Here is a 23,677-nt window from a genome sequence, read left to right on the forward strand (position 1 = left end):
ACACTTCAGAAACTAACTTTCTCCAAAAAGCAAGACGAGATGAGATTACTACCTGTAAGTACTGGACTTTCTAGAATTTGTCCTTAGCCTTAGATGTCCTTGATGTCATGTATGAATTTATTTTCCAATGAGTGGACAGATTTTATGCTCTCAAGTTCTTATGCTTTTAATAATTTTAATTTGGCTCTATTAGTCAACACGTACATTGCACGTGCACGATTACTAGTAATAATAATAAAAGAGTTAGGCTGGCTCCTAGTCCAGTACACGATTAAAAATCAGCATGGTAAGCTGGACAGAAGTAGGGACTCCGTTGGTGAACTAGTCAACTACTGTTTGCATGCAACAGTGGCTGGTTTAAAAGAACGCGTGTGTTTGCTACAGCTAACGGCTAGCCAGCATTTTTACATCGATGCCCATTATGCTAGTCAAACAGCTTCTCTGTATGATTGATACTTCAAAATACGTTGATATGTAAAACCGTGGTATCCTATAACCACATGTTAAAATACTGCAGTTTTTCAATACTTTATGTTTGATAGCAAAGTATTGAAAAACTACAGTATTTCAGCCAATAGGTTTAAAATACCACAGTTTCAATATATCCCACGATTTTGAAGTATCAGGAATACTTTGGAGGTGTTTGGCTACTGCTGTATAAAGCAAAGTAAATTAGCTAGCTAGCTATTTTATCCTTAGCTAGCGAGCCATTGCAAACTCAACGGCCATGCACAAAGGCCACGGCTAAACTAAAACGGCCATGCACAAAGCACGGTGAGGCAGCCAAACTACTGCAACACGACGAACTCCTCGGCCTTTTCCGTGATACCACTGAGGGACACCAGGAGCTGCATGTGGAGCTAGAACCTGACACTCGGGAACAAGCCGCCGGCACATCACACGGCGGAGCTGCACGTGGGCGGAACGGCTTGACCTTGTTTTCCGTCAACGTCGAGGGGCACCATAAGCAGCGCGTCAACTGGAACTACATGGCCAAGCTCAATGTCTTGCATCAGATCTGGCAGGCGGTGGCTTCTCTGAGGCATTTATTCGAACATATGACTAGCTCCCAGCGGATGGAGACGAATTCCAGGGACGAGAGAGCAGCGGCAGCTTATGAGAGAGGAAGAAAATAACGAGAGGGCTGTTTCTCACCTGCTCAGTTTTTTTTAAAAAGGTCAGTGGTTCTTTTGTTTAGAGAGAGGAAATACTGCGGTTTTGCAAAACGGTAAAGCTAAATTACAGTCGATTGTATTTTAGCAACAAGTGCGTACGATCTCAGAGCGGTCAGATATCGATCGCACGTCCCGTGTGGATTCCATCATCAGGGAACAAAACACATCTCCTCGTTTGCAAAATTAAATAGCCATCATAGGATTCTAACCATGGCCGCTTTCGCCCCAACATGAGGTCAATAACCACCCCGCCAACGATTCATTTGTGTCTTATTTAATCCAAGTACTTGATTTGACTTTGTATGAATACTACATGCGAGTGAAAAAGAAAAGGAAAAAAACAGCTAGTGGGATTTGAGCCTACTAGATGACGTTCCAGGATCGCGATCAGCTTGACTAATTCTCTCTTATGACTAGGTATAGGTACTTTGTGTACATCATTTAAAATACAAACTTGAAAAAAAGATCTCATCAATCTAGGTTTTCATTGACCCTTCTGGCTATAAAATAGGTACACGTAAACGACAAACTCATATGTACATAATTTTTCACGTGGGATTTTTTTGTTGAAACACACCCTCGGTAATTTGTGTGTAAATAGCACGGTAATTTATGCACCTCATGCCTCTTAATTGACTTACAAACGTCGATGTAACTTTGAACTGAGAAACTTATGTGTAAATAACATGCTAACTTACACATTGCAGACCCGACAACACACCTTCCAGTAACTTTTGTGCATATAACATGCTAATTTATGCACCGTAGACCTTATAAGTTTGTACAAACACCGCGGTAACTTTGATTCAATGAAAAAATGTTGATAACATACCCCGATAATTTATGTGTAAATACATTGGTAATATACGCATTGTTTGACTGCATATCGTTCGGATCCGTTTACTAAAAGCAGAACGATCGGAAGTTAGCAAAGCCTAATAGCACGGTAACTCACACATCGCATACCTGATAACTAGAACTTATGTACCCCGGTCCTGATAACTTTAACGCCGGGGGGGGGGGGGGGGGGTGATCACAAACCTAATAACTTATGTATCGTAGTCCTGATAACTTTTGGCATGGGGAATGGGGGTTGATTAAATATCCCCCCGGTAACTTTTGTGTTAATAGCATGATAACTCACACATTGCAGACTTGATAACTTATGTGCACTCACAGTCGCAGCCATGATAACTTATGACCCCAGTCCTGGTAACTTTGGCGACCGGAGGGGGGGGGGGTGGCTTGATGAAATATACACCCAGTAGCTTTCACAAGTTGCGGACCTGATACCTTATGTGCCTCGGTCCTAGTAGCTTTGGGGGGCGGGGGAGGAAGGGGGTGGTGATGAAATATACCCACGGTAACTCACACGTTGCAGACATGATAACTTATGTACCCCAGTCCTTGTAACTTTGGCGACGAGGGGGGGGGGGGTAGGGGGTTGATGAAATATACCCCCTCGGTAACTCACACACTACAAACCTGACAACTTTTGTACCGTGGTCTTAGTAGTAACTTTGGCAACGGGTGTGGGATGTGGGAAGGTGTTCAAAAAAACCCTGGGAACTTTCATGTAAATAGCTTGAAATTGTACACACCTTATACGCGATAACATATGCATAAATACCATGACAACTTTGATCCGGGGTGGTGGGAGGGGAGAAAGTAGTTTGAAAACATACCCCTCCCGATGACTTCCATACAAATGTCACGATAATATACGTACCATCGACTTGATAACTTATATACAAACACCGTGATAACTTTGACCTTGGGGGAGGAAGTTGTTTGAAAACATAACTTTGATAACTTATGCATAAATAACATGGTAACTCGCGCACAAACACCGCGGTAAATTTGTCCCGGAAAAAATAGTTGTTGAAAATGTACCACGGTAACTCATGTGTAAATAACATGATAATAGACACACATCCGAGCTGACAACTTACTTAGCCCAGGCCCGGTAACTATTTTCACAGAAAAAAGTCATCAGAACATATCAACATGGGATATAGTTTGGTAAGTCTCATCGTAACTGATTTTTTATGTGAAAACGATTTTTTGATCAGACAGACGCTTTAACCTATAACACATTCTAATGTTTTGAAATATGTAGAATCGAGAATGCATCCATTTTTCCCTTTTAATGTATGTATCCATGTGCATGTGAAGAGAAAATTACAAGAACTATCTTTTATGTCCTAGTAATTTTTGTATAAATAACATGATAACTTATATACAACCGCATGATAACTCGTGTAGCACACGCGTGGTAACTTTTGACTCGAAAAAAATATCATCAAAACATACCAACATGGGATCTAGTTTCGAAGGTCTCGTCACGACGAATATTTTATGTGAAAACAATTTTTCAATCGGACCAACAGTTTGAGCTACAAAATATTTTAAATTTTCACATTGGGAAGAATCTTTGATGGTATCATTAATTTCATTTTTTTCTGCATGTATATGATTAGTAGCTCACAGAAAAAAGAAAGAATATAAGATGAAGCTAATGCATGCATGCAAGCTAGGGAGGAATCGTGCGGATCTGTTACTTAACTTCAGTACGTGTGGAAGTTAGCACAGTCCTTTGCAAAAACTATAGTATTAATACGAAAATGCTAGACCTACGTACGGCTGTTACATGACTTACATAAACTTCCATTCCATCTAACTAAACATGCCCCCCCCCCCCCCCCCCCTGATTCTCAGGGTGGGCACCAGCCTCCACTAATGTCCAATCAAAGACAGCCAAATCATCCCATACTTAAGGTACGTAAAAACCTTTTCGTAGGTGTAGCATTGCTCATATTACAAAAATGCTAGACATACAAAGATTTACAAGCTTTTACAAGCACTTTCCATCTAACAACCAATCACAAACCTCTTCCCTCCCCCCCTGATTTTCAGGGGGTGGACCGTCCCGCTCACTTGTTGACCAATAAAAACTAACCCACCTGTAAGAGCAGGTAAACTGTTTGTACGTGTAGCATTGCCGCTTGTATTAATAATACAGTTTTTCGTTATAGCCAAACAGCTCACTGTAATTAAAATTGTAGTAATTAGGAAAATTGTAGTATTCTCAAGATGCATAGAAAATACTGAGCTTAACGCAGATACACAAGTTCCTGCTTTCTCATGGAGTCAAGTTCATATTTGACCGTGGCAACGAAGTGGGCACATCCCACTTGCTTTTTTCTAGTCCAAAGTTGGACCCGGTAGTGGGTGTGAAATGTGAGGTCGATGAGCACATAGATATCTCTCACCTATTTTATGGTCATGCTCAAGCTTCATCCTCCCCAACAACCACCAAGCTCAATCGATGTGTTCTTGCCGTCGTCCCAGTCCTACCATTGCCCTAGTCTTGGTGTTGCTATGGCTCTACTATACGCCGTGCCGGACCTTCTCACTCGCCTTCAACCTCAACTTCTCCGACCCCAGCGCCTTCTCGTCTATCATCACCGCCGGCGACGCATCCATCAGTGCACCCACGCTTGAGCTCACAAAAAATGCACGTCAATTTCCCGACATTCGGAACAGCGTCGGACAGGCGACGTTCGCGCACAAAGTGCAGCTATGGAGCAGCTCCACTGGCGAGATGGCTAGTTTCACCACCAACTTCTCCTTCCAAATTACTCCTGCTCCTGGTGCATACAACATTCCATTTCCCTACGGTGATGGGATGGCCTTCTTCCTCGGGCATTTCCCTACGGCGATCCCGCAGAACAGCTCCGGCCGCAACCTCGGCCTCCTCACGGACTTCACTGCCGGGATAGGTGACGGCCGGATCGTGGCCGTTGAGTTCGACACTTACTCCAATCCGATATATGATGATATCAACGGGAACCATGTCGGCATCGACGTCAACTCCCTCTACTCCATGGCGTCCACGGACACTACAACCTCGCCGGGAAAGAACCTCTCCTCGTCCATTGTTATGGAAGCCACGGTGACGTACCACAATGACACCAAGATGCTGGCCGTTGATCTCCTCATCAGTGATGCCTTGTACCGGGTCAATGCAACCGTTGATCTGAGCAGAATTTTGCCGGAGGAGGTCGCTGTCGGCTTCTCCGCGGCGACTGGCTTATCCGCGGCTGGGCTACAGCAGGTGCTGTCATGGTCATTCAGTTCAACTCTCCCAGATCTTCCAACCAGCAACAGCTACAAGAGCAAATGAGCATGGCCAAGAACAGTTTGTCGACAGAACTGGCCTCGAGAGAGGTGTAGCTGCCGGCGGCCCCGGGCGGTACAATTACCGCGAGCTGGTTGCCGCGACAAGCAACTTCGCAGAGGAGAAGAAGCTGGACGAGGCGGCTTCGGGGGCGTTTACGGGGGTCACCTCACACTCAAACACGCTGCCGACAGTCGGGCGGTGGCTGTAAAGATGCTGTCGGCAGAGTCATCGGCGCAGGGGCGGAGGGAGTTTGAGGCAGAGGTGAGGATCATCAGCAGACTGAAGCATCGCAACCTTGTGCAGCTGCTGGGCTGGTGCGACAGCCGCAAGGGGCTCCTCCTTGTCTACGAGCTCGTCGCGGAGAGCAGCCTCGACAAGAACCTCTACAGCAAGGACGGCACGTATCTTGTTGTTGTCGAAATCGCTACAGTAGCCGCTAATCTGAAGAAGTTCAGAGAGAGGCAGAAGGAAGAAGACAGTAGTTTTTGTGCCGCACCACAAGCTGCAGCGTTTTCTATTATTCCCATCTGCTATATCTCTTGTTACAGCAGTTGTCAACTCGCTAGCTACCTCCCGATCCGCTGGCCATGATCCGATTCTGCCGTGCCATCCCACGGCCTCGTCACACAGCTATTGCGGATCGGGAGAACAGGTAAACCGCGGGATCGTGTGCAGAGTGCAGCACGCCCGTCCTAGCTACTTGCACGCGCCACATGCGGCCATGCATTATTAACAGAAAACAAAGCTAACTATCGTGACAATAGAGATTACAGAAAGCTAACATTTCACCCCCTTAATCTCTTTGTCCATCTCCAATCTTAGCCACTCCCAGACGCTGCCGCAGCTCGATGAACTGCACCCTGCCCAACGCCTTCGTCAGAAGATCAGCTAGTTGGTCCTTGGTGCCCACATGATCAATTTGCACTTTTCCGGCATCCATACAGTCACGGATATAGTGAAACTTGATGTCAATGTGCTTGCTGCGGTCATGGTGAACAGGGTTTTTGCTTAGCTCAATCGCTGATTTATTGTCCACCATCAGTTTGAAGCTCTTCGGTGTTTCTCCCTTCATGTCTGCTAGCAGACTGTTGAGCCATACACCCTGACAAGTAGCTGCGCATGCTGCCACATATTCTGCTTCACAAGAGGAGAGAGCGACAATTCTCTGTTTCTGGGAGCTCCATGTGATCAGATTCTTACCGAGGAAGAAGACCTGACCTGAAGTGCTCTTCCGATCTCCAACATCTCCCCCGTGATCAGAATCACTGAACCCAAGCAAGTGTGCATCGCCATTTCCTGCTCTGTAGGTACAGCCATAGCTCATTGTGCCCTTTATGTAACGCAGAATTTGTTTGACGGCTGCCCAATGATGAGTACTTGGCTTCTCCATGAAACGGCTGACAATCCCAACTGCATGAGCTATGTCAGGACGGGTATTTACCAGGTAGCGAAGACTGCCAATAACTCTGCGATACAGTGTTGCATCTGCAGGCTTACCCCCGTCTTCCTTGATCAGCTTCAGTCTGCACTCCATGGGAGTGGTGCAGCTGTTGCAATCACTCATACCGGCCACTTCCAGGATCTTTCCGGCGTAGCTCTGCTGTTTGAGTGTGATCACCCCATCTCCTTGTTCCACTTCTATGCCCAGATAGTAACTGAGACGGCCAAGATCGCTCATCTGAAATAACTGGCACATCTGTCGCTTGAATTCCTCGATCTCTATCAGGCTTGTCCCTATGATGACAAGATCATCTACATAGACACCCACCAGCAAGAAGGATTGCTTGTCACCGCGGCGATACACTGCATGCTCGAGAGGGCTGCGAGTAAAACCCAATGACGCCATGGAATCATCAAACTTTGCATACCATGCTCGTGGAGCCTGTCGCAGGCCATACAGTGCCTTCCGCAACTTCAACACACTCTGCTCCTTGCCAGCGATGACGTATCCCGGCGGTTGTGCCACGTAAACCTCTTCACTGAGCTCGCCATTCAGAAATGCCGACCTTACGTCCATGTGATGAACTTCCCAACCAGAGTGCGCGGCGAGCGCGAGCAGCAGTCTGACAGTTTCCATCCGTGCCACGGGAGCGAAAACTTCCTCAAAGTCCACCCCCTGACGCTGTACATATCCCTTGGCGACAAGACGGGCTTTGTGCTTGACGATGTTGCCTGCCGGATCGCGCTTGACTCGGTACACCCACTTGAGCCCGATTGCTTTGTGTCCGGCAGGCAGCGAGACAAGCTCCCAGGTGTTGTTGTCGTTCATGGGCTGCATCTCGCTGTCCATGGCGCCCTTCCATGCCTTGTCCGTGAGGGCCTCGTCCACATCCCGCGGCTCCTCGGCACTGAACAAGCAGCGCACGAGCAAGCAGCAGTCGAACTGGTCGTAGACGGCCTCCTCCTCCGTGTCTGCCATCACCTCGGACGTCCGCCGGTAGCGGCGTGGTTGCCCACTCTCCACGTCACACCCGTCGTCGTGCGTGAGTGGCGTGACCCACTTTGCATCTCGAGTCGCCACGGGTGTGTTCAACTCTGGCGAATTTGGCTCCGCCGCTGGAGTGGAGGGCCCGGCGTCATGCGTGCCCGGAGTGCGCGACACCGGCGTCGCGGGCGCCGCGGTCGTCACGGAGCGCGGCGTGCAGGTGCACGTCTCTCCCGTGTCGACCTCCGTGGTGCCGTGCTCGGTGATGTACTCGACGGTGAATGTGCGCGGCGCGCTGACCACGCTCGGCGCGCTGTGAGCCTCCCAGTTCCACGGCCTGCTCTCCTCGAACAACACATCACGCGTCACCTGCACCTTGTTAGTACTGGGATCATACACCCTGTACCCTTTTGTGCCTTCTTCGTAGCCAACAAACACCATGGGCGTTGAGCGATCGGAGAGCTTTGTGATGCCGGGGCCGGTTCTCTTGACATGCACCGTGCAGCCAAATGTGCGCATGTGCTGCACCGTGGGCGGTCGTCCGCGCCATGCTTCGTATGGCGTCACTCCGGTAAGGCTTCTCGTCGGCGTCCTATTGAGGATGTACACGGCCGTCCTCACCGCCTCCGCCCAGAAGAGCGCCGGCATGGCCATGCTCTTTAGCATGCACCGTGCCATCTCGACGACGGTTTGGTTGCGGCGTTCGACAACCCCATTTTGTTGGGGCGTGTACGGGGCCGTGGTGAAGTGCTTGACGCCGTGGTTGATGCAGAACTCCGCAAACTCACCGGAGTTGAACTCGCCGCCCCGGTCCGACCGGAACGCGCGCAGTTTGCACTGCCCCTCCGCCTCGGCCATGGCCTTGATCCGTTTGAAACGGTCGAACGCTTCATCCTTCGACTTCAGAAGCTCCACCCACATATAGCGGCTGTGATCGTCAACGACGAGGATAAAATACTTGTTACCTCTCGGCGTCGCCGGCGATATCGGACCGCACAAGTCGGTGTGGACGAGCTCCAGGCCCTTTTCCGCTCGGTACTCCGTGGCCCGCGGGAACGACGATCTGTGCTGCTTCCCGAGCACGCAACCATCGCAGTACTCCGCCACGCAGTCGATCTCCGGCATGCCCTTGACCATGCCCTTTGTGGACATGGCACGCAGCGCCCGGAAGTGAATATGACCCAGGCGTGCATGCCACCGCCAGGTCACGTCGTTGCTCTTCGAGAGCAAACAGGTGGGCGTGTCGATCGTGAGTACGCCGGTGTACAGGCGCGTCGCCGTGCGCTTGATGCGGGCTAGGACGCGCCGCGCTGAATCCTGGATCGTCATGATGCCGTCCTTGATGTCGACCGTGCACCCGCCCTCATCGAGCTGACCCACGGAGAGTATGTTACTCCGCAGGCTCGGGATGTAGAACACCCCAGTGAGTGCCCGCTGGTCACCACTCTGGCCGCGGAACACGACGGAGCCACGTCCGCGTATCGCCACGGTCGATCCGTCCCCGAACTTGACAGTGCCATGCACGGTCTCGTCCAGCGTCGCGAACACGTGCCGCTCGCCAGTCATGTGGCTGCTCGCCCCTGTGTCGAAGTACCACACGCCCTCCGGCGATGGCACGGGGACGAGCTTCTCCTCGTTGAGGTAGACGGCCTGCGGCGCGACGACGTGGGTGGTGCTGATGCCGGTGACCATGGCCATGAACAGGCCCTGGTCGTGTTCGTCGCCGGCGCGCACTAAGTTGGCCTGTTCTCGCTTGCCCGCTTGTTCCTGCTCCCGCAGCTAGGTCCTGCACTCCTTCTTCCAGTGCCCTGGGATGCCACAATGGTGGCACTTTCCTTTCTTTTTTTTTGCCGCCGGATCCGCCAGAGCCGCCTGACCCGGCGTTGCCCGGTGTGCTCTTGCCAGCGCCCTGGGCCTTGGCCTTGCCAGTCGCCTTGCTCTTGCTGGTGTTGCCGCCGCCACCGCTTGACAACGAGCCTCCGCCGCCGCCCGCCTTCTCACGGGCCAGCCACTCCTCATGAGTGAGCAAGAGACGCCCGACGTTCTGCGCTCCATCGTTGAGGTCGTAGTGGTCCTCGCAGGCGGAGAGGCGGCCGACGAGCTCCTCGATGGTCATGGTTTTCAGATCGATTAGGGACTCGATCGCCATGGCCATCGGGCGGTACCTCCGCGGCACCACGCGAAGAAATTTCTGCACCGCCTTGTGTTCGGAGACCGTGTCGCCGTACAGCTCCAGATCGGCGACAAGGGCCGAAAGCCGCAGCCCGAAGTCCTCGACGGACTCGCCGTCCTTGAACCTGAGATCTTCGAACTCCCGCCGGCGCACCTGCGCCTTGGCCTCGCGGGCGCGCTCGCTGCCCATGCGCATGGTCTTGATTGTCTCCCATGCCTTCTTCACAGTGTCCTTGGCGGCCAGCATGCGCAGCATCTCCGGCGGGACGCCAGTAAGAAGGATCTGCAGCGCGCGCCGGTCATCATTCTCGTCGGCGGCGTCGCCGGTCACCGCAGGCCAGACGCGGGCGACCTGCAGCTTTACCTGCATCACCAGCGCCCACTCCTGGTAGTTGGTGCGCATCAGCATCATCGACGTCCCCGTCTCCTCGCGCACGACGCGCTCCACCACGCGGACCTCGCCGCTGCCGCTGCCGGTGAGGCGCGCGAGCGGCGCCTTGGACGACGGTGACTTGCTCTTCTTCTCCTCCGTTTCCGAGTCCGACATGACCGCAGTGGATCAAACACCACTCGGTCAACCAGGCGCAAGATCAAACACCTGCTGCTCTGATGCCAACTGTTGTTGTCGAAATCGCTACAGTAGCCGCTAATCTGAAGAAGTTCAGAGAGAGGCAGAAGGAAGAAGACAGTAGTTTTTGTGCCGCACCACAAGCTGCAGCGTTTTCTGTTATTCCCATCTGCTATATCTCTTGTTACAGCAGTTGTCAACTCGCTAGCTACCTCCCGATCCGCTGGCCATGATCCGATTCTGCCGTGCCATCCCACGGCCTCGTCACACAGCTATTGCGGATCGGGAGAACAGGTAAACCGCGGGATCGTGTGCAGAGTGCAGCACGCCCGTCCTAGCTACTTGCACGCGCCGCATGCGGCCATGCATTATTAACAGAAAACAAAGCTAACTATCGTGACAATAGAGATTACAGAAAGCTAACATATCTAACATGGCCACAGAGGTACAAGATCATCCTCGGCTTGGGATCTGCACTGCGCTACCTCCACAGAGAGTGGGAGCAGTGCATCGTGCACGGTGACATCAAGCCCAGCAACATCATGCTCGACTCGTCGCTCAACACCAAGCTTGGGGACTTTGGGTTGGCTCGGCTCGTCGACCACGGCACCGGGTTAATGCAGACCACCAAGGCCGTGCTCGGCACCGCCGGCTACATCGACCCGGAGTTCGTCAATCGCGCCGGCCCAGCACCGAGTCTGACGTGTACAGCTTTGGCGTCGTCCTCCTGGAAATCGTCTCAGGCCGGCCGCCGGTGACTGAAACCGCGGGGAAAACCTTCTCGCTACTCAAATGGGTGTGGAGTATGTACAACAGAGACGAGATCCTTGACGTGGCGGACCCGCGGCTGAGGGGTGTCCAGGACGACGAGTGGTGGATGGTGCGGGTGCTCGTTGTGGGCCTCTGGTGCGCGCTTCCGGACCGGAGCGAGCGGCCATCTGTGGCGCAGGCCATGAACGTGCTGCATTCAGAAGAGGCGAGGCTGCCACAGCTCTCGCCGTACATGTACATGGCCGTACGGCCAGATCCAGCGTCGTCCGCCGGGCACGGCAATTTCTCCATCGACGACCCTGGCCCGGGCCCCGGCTGCGGTTTCGTTCGCTCTTCTTCGAGCAACACCGAGGACACCATTCTTTCCCCGGGCTCCTCGTCAGCTGCGTCGGTTCGACATTCTAGGTTTCCAACGGTCTAGCTATTTGATGAGTGAAGATAAGGCTTCACTAATTTTCTTGTTACAAGTTGCTATTGACAACAACAATTATGTTAAGAAACTAGTTGGGTGACCCGCGCATTTGCGCGGCTAGACATACTATGCATCTGTCATATTTGGCATATAATTCATATTATTTGGCCATGTTTTAAGCCATTAATCATACATTTTTCTTGCTTCTTTACCATTGACACTATATACAATTGAAAATAAGCATAGGAAATTATTGTAGTGCAAATTTATGTCATCAAAGGCATCATAGTATTTTGTAAACCATTTTGTTTAGTCTATTAATTATATTATTAGGAAGGACTTTCGGAATGGAACACAAGACATGCAATATTTAGAGATGGACCGGCCATATACCACCGTACATTGTCATATTAACCGTGAATTTTCTTTTCAACTACTCATCTCTAATGTGTATCTTTTCACTAAGAGTTCATTACACTTTTGATACATAAACTTGCATCCGATGTACATATCCATACAGAAACTTGAAAAATGATACAAATAGGTCCAACAACTTGTATTTTGGTTAGTTTGAGTGCATCTCTATCATCGTTCGTTAACTCTCCGTTAAAAGGTACACGCCAGCTGGCCCGCTCTCTATACCTACGTATGGGTTTCACGTGTGAGTAGCAAAGTATAGAAATAGAAACGTAATAAAAGTTATTGCGCTCACCACCATTCGATTACAAGGTTGTTAAGCCACGGACTTGATCTCCAAGCTAGCTAACAGAAAGGTTGGAATAGGTCTCTTTAGCCTAACTGAATACAACAGCATGCACTTTTTACCCCGCAAAAAAAAAAAAACACGCACGCTACATATTACAATGTTTAACAAAGCCCATCAACATCATGCTCGACTCGTCGCTCAACCCCAAGCTCGGAGACTTCGGGTTGGCCCGGCCATCGACCATGGCGCCGGGTCAATGCACACAACCAAGGCCGTGCTCAACACCATCAGGTACATCGACCCAGAGTTCATCAACAGGCGCCGGCCTAGCACAAAGTCCGACATGTACAGCTTCGGCGTCCTCCTCCTGAAGATTGCCTCCGGTCGACGGCCGGTGATCGAGACCGCGGAAAGGTCCTTCGCGCTGCTCAGCTGGGTGTGGGGCCTGTACGGGAGGGACGCCATCGTTGATGCGGCGGACGAGCGGTGGATGGAGTGGGTGCTGGTCGTGGGGCTCTGGTGCGCACAGCCGGACCAGAGCGAGCGGCCGTCCGTGGCACAGGCCATGCACGTCCAAAAGTCCGACGAGGCGAGGCTGCCGGCACTCCCGCTGCACATGTATAGAGCTGGACCGAGTTTGGTCGTCCGTCCCATACGAGTTTTTCTCGGTCGATAGCTCTGCCTCCGGTTGTGTTCGCTCTTCTTCGGTCCGCACCGGCAACCTCACCCATTCTTCTGAGCCATCCTCGATCATGGGACGTGCACGGCCTGGGCCACAGATGCCCGCTCGCGAGTATCCATAACTATTTGGTCTTTTCTATGAATGTAAGTCGACATGCGGCCATTTCCTGCATCGTTTGTCTTTACTGAAATTTAATGATATGAATGTGTTCGTGTACTGAAATGTTGTATGTCTGAATATCTCTACTTCTAATGGACGAATTGGTTGAATAGTCCCACCACTTTCGTCTGGTTTTTTTTCGTCCGGTTTATTTTCGTCTCACCTCCCACCACCACTCCTACGTTAATTTTTTCTTCTTCACACTTAAAACCGAATCGTGCCTGATACTTCTTCCATTTATTCATGCTTGCTTTGGCAGGTGTTGATTCAATCAATCATGTAAATATTTGGTAATTAAGAATTCATAAATAATACCATATACAGGAGATCACTTTCCAAACAAATCACCTCCCTCTCCGATTTATTTCTCCCATTGATCTCCTTCCATCCTAATAAAGCACGCATTACATTCCTAATTAAGAAAGAAAATAAAAAAAGAACCTCCACCTGCACGACCCCTCCCACGCCTCCAGTGCGCCGCCACCCGCCACCACGTTGCTGCGTGCCACCCCCACCTCCAGTGCCCCGCCACCCACCGCCACGCTGCTGCGTGCCGCCGGGCGCGGCGGCGGTGATCTCCGGCCAGATCCGGCTGAGGAGGCAAGTAGGGGTCAGATCCTGTTCTGGGGACGGTGTGGAGACGATCTAGGAGGCACGGGAGGAGGTCCAACGACGGGGTTTTGAACTCCAAGTTCATGGCGGCGGCGTTCCTCGCCGGTTCCGAGCGAGCGAGCTCCGACAGATTCTGCGTCTTGCAGCGATGATCGTGTTATCTCTGCAGCGGCAGCGGCTACACACAGCTGGTGCCGTGCTCCGTAGATCAGCTTCTCTCATCCCTCACCCTGGGATACCCTGATCTCTCTCTCTCTCTCTCTCTCTCTCTCTCTCTCTCTCTCTCTCTCTCTCTGTGTGTGTGTGTGTGTGCGCGCGCGCGCGTGCGTGCGTGCAAGGGATCTTAAATTAATTGTTTGCTTGGAGTTTAGGATCCAAGTACGCCCCTCTCCGTGGTGTTCACTGATTTCTTGGAGCAACAACGTGTTGTTGGAGTTGCGGAAGCATTAGGTCGAAGGAAAGATGACGATGAAGGACACACAGAGGAGTGTGAGCGGTGATGGCAGCAAGGTTACCGGCAGGTATGCATGCAGGAACTGACTGTACAGTGTTCCTGTGTGATGCTACTGGTTTTAACGTTTGTATTGTGATGCCACTGGCAGTTTAAATAAATCTGCTATCATTTGGGATGTGAGTTGTCACAACTTGCTGTGCTCTGGTGTTTGGCTCAAAATTGCTTTTGGGAATGATTCCTCTGAATAGACTACTTATGCTTGACATTTTACTTTCGTTATTTCTATTTGTAACTCAATTTTGGTATCCTCTCATATTAACAATACTTTTTCTGGATATGGTAGTTGAGAATAGTTATGGTATATAGCGGAGTTAGCCCATCCTCACCAATGACTCTTCCTCATGGATTTGCTGAACTAGAGTTAGTAATGGGGGTATTGTAGACTGTTTTGAAGGAGGCTCTTTTTTGTCTCATTAGGACAAACAAAGAAGCTGAATTAAATTTTTGTGCAATTGAAAAAGGTGTATACAACTTGAATTTATTAGGTAGTATAGGAGAGATATGAAATTTTGAAAGTGTCAGTCAGATTTGTGTGTTGTTTTGGGTAGTATTCAGTTTTGTTCCATCTTAGAGGCCAATAATGCACATGTGATATTATCTACATTATTCAGTTTATACGGCTTCATATTCCAATGGTTGTATTTTGCTAAATTGCCCATCTACTTACTGGAATTCTCACAAATAGAAGTGCAGTCAGAAGGTAAAAAGGATGGTATGGTATGTCTCCATTCACATGGTACTGAACTGTTAGTGATGCTTTGTGTTATTCTGCAGACTTGAATTTAGTTTCTATGGTTTTCTTTTTCTGTTCATAGACGAGAGTATAGTCTGAAGGGGAAAAATGGTATGCTCTCAAGGGTGTGCAAGAACAGTGAGATTTATATTACTGAACATATTGTTAACAATTTGTTATTTTGCAGACTTGCTCTCAGTTTTTATTCTTGGTAGGTGATTCTTCATGACAATTTTTCATAGAGGAACATTTTTGGTAAGCGTATTGTAATATTGACTCCCACCTTTTTATTTACATGTAAAGATAACCAATTGTAAATTTTAAATGTACATTTAACTTATTTTGTGAAATAACATCATGTCGTTCAGATAATTTGATTTCCCTCTATGATATTCTTTGGCTTTAGTATATCTTAGGACAAATTGTTAGAAGTTCTATGCTTCATAACCAAAACATAATCTCCTTTTTGTTATGTGATTTGCATCATGATGTGTTCCCATATGTTCCCCTATCGCTTAAAAAAATCAACGCCCGATGCAACGCACGAGCATATACCCATCATGACAAATAAACCTCATCATGAAAGCATTTATGTACCTATTTAATTTGCGATGGCAGGGTGGCGTCAGAAACGGGGATCGGTGGTGCTGGTGTTGGCGGTGCGGTGCGGTACAAGGTCAGGATGCGGGACGGGACGACTATCCGTGTGAGGCACTCGGCGGTGAGAGTTTGTGGCATCAAGAGGAGCGCCCACGGCACCTCCAGATTCAAGGTGTTGGCCCGAGACCACCAAAGAGGGAGGAGATGAGGTTAGTATTTCCAGAGGAAAAAAACAAGAGAAGAAGAACAAGAACGACGCCCATCTCGGGTTCCAGGTACGATGGAGCCGGCGGCGAAGCGCATGGCGCTTGCAAACATGTTACTGTGATAGTGGATGGCGCCGATACCCTCAATTGCGGCCTCTGCTACCTCCCTCTCAAGCACCAGTCTTCCAAGTGCGTACGCTCGTCGTCCATGCTAGGCCGATCCATCACAAGTTTGTGTACCAATAACACTGGAACGTCATTTCTGCTCGGGTGCAGTGTGGCTTCGGTCATACCATATGCTCGCGGTGCCGCGACAAGATGATGGCGGCAAGGAGGTGCCATGTGTGTCACGTCCGGTTGACCGGCGGCTATCGCTGGAACATCGCATTAGAAAGGCTAATGGAGTCCATCCGGGTGCCATGCGCCCACTGCTGCCCATGCTACTGCCCGCAGGCGGACTGCGGTTTCGCTCGCTCCACGGCGGCGCTCCTGGACCACTTCGCCGACGCGCAAGGGTGGCCGTGCACGACTGAGCTTCGGGCCTGGGTGTGCGTCGAGGTCCAGCTCTGTGACGGCTTCAAAGCCTTCTCGACCTGCCCAAGGCCGGTAGTACCTGTTCCTGCTGAACGTGGTGTTGAACCCGTTTGGCCGAGCGGTCTCCGTGCTCTCACTGCATCCTTGGGTGTTGTCGATGGCGCCATGTTCTTTGAAGTTCGAGGTCAGACTCAGGTACTGCTGCAACATCGACCACCATGGCGACATGTGCCTCGGCCATAACCACGAAACTACGTTTAAAGTAGGGTGCACTGATCTCTTCGGTGGGTTATCGAGCTCTGAGTACTCTTCCCGGTTATTCCTACACAAATACGTCCATCCACATGACATCCGTACTATCATGGCCAGTTTCGACGTAGTACCTGTTTCCTTGGAACTATCATTATGTTGTACTGTATTAACAAATCTGACTTTCTTTCTTTTTCATATTGTGCAGGATTCAGATTTATGACAAGGACACAAGAAAATTTATAGCGTCCGTTGTGATGATACAAGGGAAGTAAGCATAGATGCGTATTTTGTTCAATGTGATGATACATGGGAGAGCTCGGCCTATGCTGCCAACTGATCTGTGGCGGCGCAGAAGGAAATTTCAAAAGCAGGGCAAGCGAGAGTGACTGTTCTATTGATGGTCAGAGGGAGGGCTTGGCAAGAGAGATTGAGGGAGCTCTACTACCTCGATCTTGGCATAGAACCTGATGGCATCATGCCCAGGTAAGATTCTTCTATGTTCCAATTCTGGCACTCGTTGGTCTTTTACTCTCGGAGCTTACAAAATCTTAGATGCTGCCTACAAAAGACTGAGACACAATATTTTGATTGCAGATTGTATATTCGTCAGTAATATGCAAAGACTAAGTGAGAGACACAATGTTTTGATTGCAGTCTTGCAGACAACATCTTGTTCAGCAAGTAGATGCCTTCCTATGCATGTATATCCCGACTGGATTGTAAGCCATTATCGAAATTTACTGGTATTGAAACAGAAGGGCATATGCTGTTAATCTCACCTTTAATCTCAAAATCTACCAGTAGGTTATAACATAAATCTTAGAGATTTTAATGATATGTATTAACCTGCAAGTCTTAACTTTTAATGATATTTTTTAGTACATTGTTCACCTTTTAGTCAACTTCCTTATGGATGTATTTCAAATACAACTTTCCCATGTAGTCAACCTTGAATATTAATTTATTGGAACCATTTAGATTAATTACAAGAAGTAGTCATTATATTTCTACATGGGTTGAAGTGAAGCAAATAAACAATTATCCCATTTAATTCATGTAAAGTTCATATCTGTCATTACTAATGGAGGTGGCACCTTCAAACATGAGAAATTATGCAGTATATCCATTTTATTTTGTATCTAGCATTGTTGCTTACAGTGTAGGCTTTTTTGGGTCTTATGTGGGTGTATGATTTATTGCAGTATAATAAACATAACTGGATGTGTGATTTATATTCACTTTTCTTCCTTCATGCTTTGCTTTTCTTCTCTCTCTCTCTCTCTCTGTGTGTGCGCGCGCGCTTGTGTGTGTGTGTGCATGTTTGTGTTATGCTAGATGGCTCATCCTCATCGTTTGGATTTCTCAAATTGATGCATTATTTTGTATCTCTTAGTTCAGGGACACACCTATTTTGAAAGTACAACAGGTGAATTTAATTTTGAGGAATATCAAGAAGAAATAATACACGCTCCTGAGTTTACCCGTGCAATTTAGCATTATTTAAAACCTACAATGTCCATTTCCTCTAATTATTTCAGAGATCTTACGTGCTCTTCCTGTTGGTATGTGGCTCTGGCTCGAGGTTCGTGTTGGTATGTGGAACAAATTGGTTGCCAACCTGGGACATGAGGAAAATTGCTTTTGTAGACAGGACCAGTGAGATGGATGGCTTATTTACTGATTTTGTGCTTTGATCTGGTTTGGATTTCCTCCGCTGACTTGCTCTTCCTGTGTAGCTCAACGCTGCATCGCTCGGTTCGTTTGCTTGCTTCCTTTGCTTGGCTCAGGGAGGAGAAGGCCAGGACTAGCGACAAGGACCTAAGGGTCTTGCATCACGGCCTTTGCCCAGAAGGCGAAGACCCAAAACTAAATTCTTTGTTTTTAACTTCCAAAAAATTACATGGTACATAACTATTAGTAGACTTTAGATCTCAACCATTATAATCTAGATCAATTGATCTTTGCCAAGCTTTTTTTGATATGTATACTACAAATTTATTTTCCAATCTAAGTACACAAAGTTTTGTTTTAAAGAGCTGAGTAAGTTATAAGAAATAAGCAGGAGTCCGACTTCTCCTTTTGGTATTGAACATAATCACATGTATTTTGATTGGACTCTTCCTTAGGGTCTTCTTTTTTTATTTGGATTCTTTTTTTAGTCTACCATAAGATGGCTACCGAAAACCTTGTGGTTGTCGTGTTACGCAGCTAAGTTTTTTAATAGAAAGGCATTGATCTATCTATACTTTTTTTGAGAATGATATGTGACATGTTAAACTATTTGTACATGGTAATATTTATAAGTAACGCCACATTTTTAAATCTCATCTGTTAATATGTGAAATTTATGGTTCAGATATTTTAATCTACGTGGTCAAACATGATGGCTTGTTTGCCTTTTGTTTGAAGTATTTAACACTCCAAATATATGAACATGTTAAACTATTTGCTCTGTATGTAGTCTGCGTTAGAATCTCGAAAAAGACTTATATTTAGGAATGGAGGGATTAGATAGCACCTGTATAAAAACGCTTTCAGGTGTTATCTATCGTTTGTGATGCAGTGCAAAACTGTTCTATATTCTTAAACCACTTTCTTTTATTTTGTGCATCAGATGAGTCAGTATAGGTCATTGAATTACATTTTTTATACATTGCAATTAAAGTGGAATTCAATTTTGTATACATGCATTATGTTTATATATGCAATAAGTAAGTTTTTAAAAAAGCCCGTGGCAACGCACGGGCATTCTACTAGTTTTTCTTATGTTAACAATGTTGATACGTGCATGAGAACTGATTGTAGGTTGAAAGTTTTAGAGAAGGCTAATGGTTTGAAGAAACTAATTATGGATGAGTCTCCTTCTGCTTATCATGTTCATTGCTTTCCCATCAACTTAAGTTAACTCTTGTTGTTGTTGCTATAGTCTATAGAGAATGGTGAATGCTTTTCGTTCTTCAAACAACTGCCATCTTTACTGAATGTTTTGGGTTTGTCGTGTAAAAAGTTAAAAATGTTTTAAGAAACTCAAGCTGATTATCTCATTGAAGCATTGTAATCATACGAAATTGAAAACGACAAAGGGAAAAACAGGAAATGGGCCTAGGAAGACGATGTGAAACCCGTTGGGATCCCACTCCAAAATTGTGTCACGGGTTATTTCTTTTTACCCTTCAATCCATATAGTTCTTAAAAGGATTGTAGAAGTGTATAATAGTGTTGAGGGTCTTGGAGCTCAAACTATATTGAGAGCATTTGAATCATTCTAGTTTGTTTTCATGTTGCACTTGATGGGAGAATTATTTGGGTACACAGATGGCCTGAGTCAAGCTTTGCAAAAGGAGGGATCAAGATATTACGAATGCCATGGATCTAATTTCTCTCACTAAGCAACACCTGTTGAATCTGCGAGAAGATACTGGGTGGGAATTATTTCTACAAAATGTCAAGTCTTTTTGTCTGAAGCATATGATCAAAGTGCTTGACATGGATGGATTCTATAAGTCAGCTCATAGATCTAATAAGTTATTCAAGAATGTAATGAATCTTCATCGCTTCATATTGATATGTTTTTGGGTCTCATTGATAGGCAACTTCAGGAGCTCAACAATAGGTTTGATGAGGTAAACATCGAATTACTTATTTGTATGGCATTATTCAATCATTTTGATTCATTGACGCTTATGATCAAGAGAAGTTGGTCAAGCTTGCCCCCTTTTATCCTAAGGATTTCTCAAAGACATACATATCGAAATTTCCTTATCAATTGTGAATGTTTATTGCTGATATTCGTAGAGATGAAATATTTAGAAAGGAGAATATTGCTCAAATTTCTGCCACGCTTGTTGAGATAAAGAAGAACATAGCATATGCCATTGTGTATAACCTTGTCAAGTTGGTGTTAATTTCCCCTGTGGCGGCTGGTAGTGTTGAGAGTGTCTTCTGTTGGATGAATTATGTGAAGAATAAGTTAAGAGCCAAAATGGGGGAACACTATTTAAATGATTGCTTGGTTACTTTTCTTGAGCGTAAATTCTTCATGCAAGTAAAGGAAGACACCATCATTTCTCGCTTCCAAAAGGGTGATCGTAGAGTTATACTACGATTCTCCTTGTTGCAATGTAACTGAATTATTGGAGACATTGTTGTTGTGTTATTTGCGAGGAGGGGACATCGTTGCTACAAAGAAAACATTATAGTTTTGTTGTTATTACTAAAACTTTTTAATTTCTTACACTGTTATGTATCAATCTTTTTTATCCTGCACACCCATGTCAGAAATCATGGCTCCGCCACGGGCGTCAGGGGATTTTCGTCTCCCATCATCTCCGCCAAGATTTCGCCTGCACCGACGCAAACGTCGTGCCCCACTTTTGTGTCTGACTAAGACTGACTTATTGGAAACGACCGATTCGAGCATTCCTAGCAAGCCAGACTCTGAATTGATTTAAGAGCAACACCAACGGGCCGACTCAAACGGATGGCGATTTCGTCCGCTTTTTGTCTGTTTGGGTCGGCCGCCTGCCCGGCGTCCGCCCTGTTTTTCATATGGGTCGGCAGCGCGCCCAATGCGCCGACCCATATTTGCAGGGGTGGCCGGCTGGGCGTCCAATTTTGCATTGCATTCAACAAATTGTGAAATGAAAATTTAACAAACAAAATAGTTCGCCCAAATAAATAGTATAGTTTTATAGGCCAAATAAAAATAAAAATGTTTCACATAGTTTTATGAACGAATAAAAGAATATACATCTATTGGTTGCCAAGATGAGTCCACATGCTCAACCAAATCATTTTGCAGTTGCACGTGAGTTTCTCAATCACGCATGTCTTTATGAAAGTGAGTGAACTGCTCAAATGTTGCCGCTACTTCATGCTCAGGCACAACATTCTCACCCTAAAACTAAAAGCCTTGATCGTACAGACGTTCCGGGCGCTCGTCTTCTACGATCATATTGTGCATGATCACACAAGCAGTCATCAACTCCCATAGTTTCTGCGTGCTCCAAGTATTAGCAGGATACCGAACGATGCCGCACCAAAGGCACGCTCGACATCCTTTCTAGCACTCTCTTGCTCTTGGGCAAATCTTTTCCTTTGTCGTAGTTGTGGCCGTTGACAGTAAAGTTCACCGGTGGGCTGTTGCCTTCGGCAAGCCTATCAAACACTGGCGAGCGCTGAAGCACGTTGATATCATTGTGTGATCCAGCCATGCCAAAGAAAGAGTGCCAGATCCAGAGATCTTGAGACGCCACTTTCTCTAGTATGACAGTGCAAGCCCCGACATGTCCCTTATACTGCCCTTGCCAAGCAGAAGGACAGTTCTTCCACTCGCAGTGCATGCAGTCTATGCTGCCAAGCATCCCCGGGAAGCCCCTGCTAGCATTCATCGCCAGCAAACGGGCTGTATCTGCAGCTGTCGGCTCTCTCAAGTACTCAGGATCAAACACAGCAATCACAGCCTTGCAGAACTTATACAGTGACTCTAGGCATGTAGACTCGCTCATACGGACGTACTCGTCAATGAGATCACCGGGCACTCCGTATGCAAGCATTCGGATGGCGGTAGTGCATTTCTGATAAGAGGAGAAACCAATCTTGCCAACGGCATCCTCTTTGCACTCGAAGTAGTCATCATAGCCGACCACTCCCTCTCTAATACGGTTGAAAACATGCCTACTCACATGGAACCGGCGTCGGAATTTGTGATGTTTGAACAACGGGTTTGTTGTATCAAAGTAGTCCTTCCAGAGAAGGAAATGCCCGCTCTCTCGGTTACGATTCAACGCCGGAAGGTGGCCCGGAATGGAGCCACGGAACAACGGCCGCTGGTTGTTGAGGTGGTGATGGACCACCACGGCAGCCAATATCTCCTCCTCGTCGTCGGACGGCGAATCGTCGGAGTCGCAAAGGAAATTGTGGAAAAAGAACTCGTCGGCGGAGTCCATTTTCGTACCTTGGCAAACTGTCGAACAGCTTGTGGGCGTCGAAGAAGGAGACGACCGGCAAGGGGAGACGCGGCGCCCACAGACCAGCTAGCTGCCCAGCCGGCGTCCGACGAGCGTGAAGGTCGTATGTGGTGGGGGCGGCGAGGCGTCTTCTTGGTCGCGGGCGGCTGTGCGGTGGGGGAAGCGGCAGCGGGAACTAGTTTGCTCCCCAGCGGCAGCGGGCGACTGGGGACAGGGGCGGCGTTGCTGGGCGGATGTGGAGGCGGCGGCAGCTGGAAGAGTCGCCGCAAAAATGGGCGGCGGCGGCGGTGACGGAGGAGGCGGGGGGGCGAGGGTTGCTTGTTGGCCGGGGGGGAGGGAGGCCAATGTGCCACAGACCAACAGGCCCGGGGACAGGAAGAGGGCGAGCGTGCGCACGTCCATCTTATGTCCGCGCCGACGCAAATCAGACTTAAAAATGGGCCGAGAATGAGTCGCTCGCGGACGAAAAATGGACACGCGTCCTTTTGAGTCGGCGCGTTGGGCCGCCTTTTCTGTCCGCGCCGACCCAAACGAACGGCCGCGAATGAAATAGATCGCCTTATTGGAGTTGCTCTAAAGTTCGTGCACGTGCGAGCTAGCGAGACCTCCCTATATGCAACCAATCATGATTTTCTCGTATCCACACAGCCTGCTTGGGTAATGCAGTCTACCAAACACGAACCAGTAGTATCGATCATTGTGCTATCTTTTCAAGTTGCTGCCTGTGTCCCACTTGTAGCAGTTGTTTATTCATTTTGAGCCACCACTTGTCTAATCCAAATGCACTAGCTTTTTTTTAGTCCATCTAACTGGGCGAATGAAAAACTATATCGCGTGAATGGGGCCTACCCCTTTTGGCCCATAGCGCAATAAAAAGACACAAAGAACTCGCTTGGGTCAAGTCGTCCCGACCACTTCAAACTTCCCGGCCCCACGGGCCACTTAGCTTTCTTTTGGTTCATAGAATAGGATTATCGTAGGAATATGAATTTTGTAAGAAATGA

At 48.0% G+C, this 23,677-nt stretch overlaps 1 pseudogene; it reads left to right on the top strand.

Annotated features, from left to right (window-relative positions):
* The first annotated feature begins 4,503 nt into the window (after positions 1–4,503).
* On the top strand, positions 4,504–13,215 carry LOC123153775 (L-type lectin-domain containing receptor kinase IX.1-like; annotated as a pseudogene).
* The last annotated feature ends 10,462 nt before the right edge of the window (positions 13,216–23,677 follow it).

The sequence above is a fragment of the Triticum aestivum genome, chromosome 7A (assembly GCF_018294505.1).
Source record: "Triticum aestivum cultivar Chinese Spring chromosome 7A, IWGSC CS RefSeq v2.1, whole genome shotgun sequence".
Taxonomy (NCBI): domain Eukaryota; kingdom Viridiplantae; phylum Streptophyta; class Magnoliopsida; order Poales; family Poaceae; genus Triticum; species Triticum aestivum.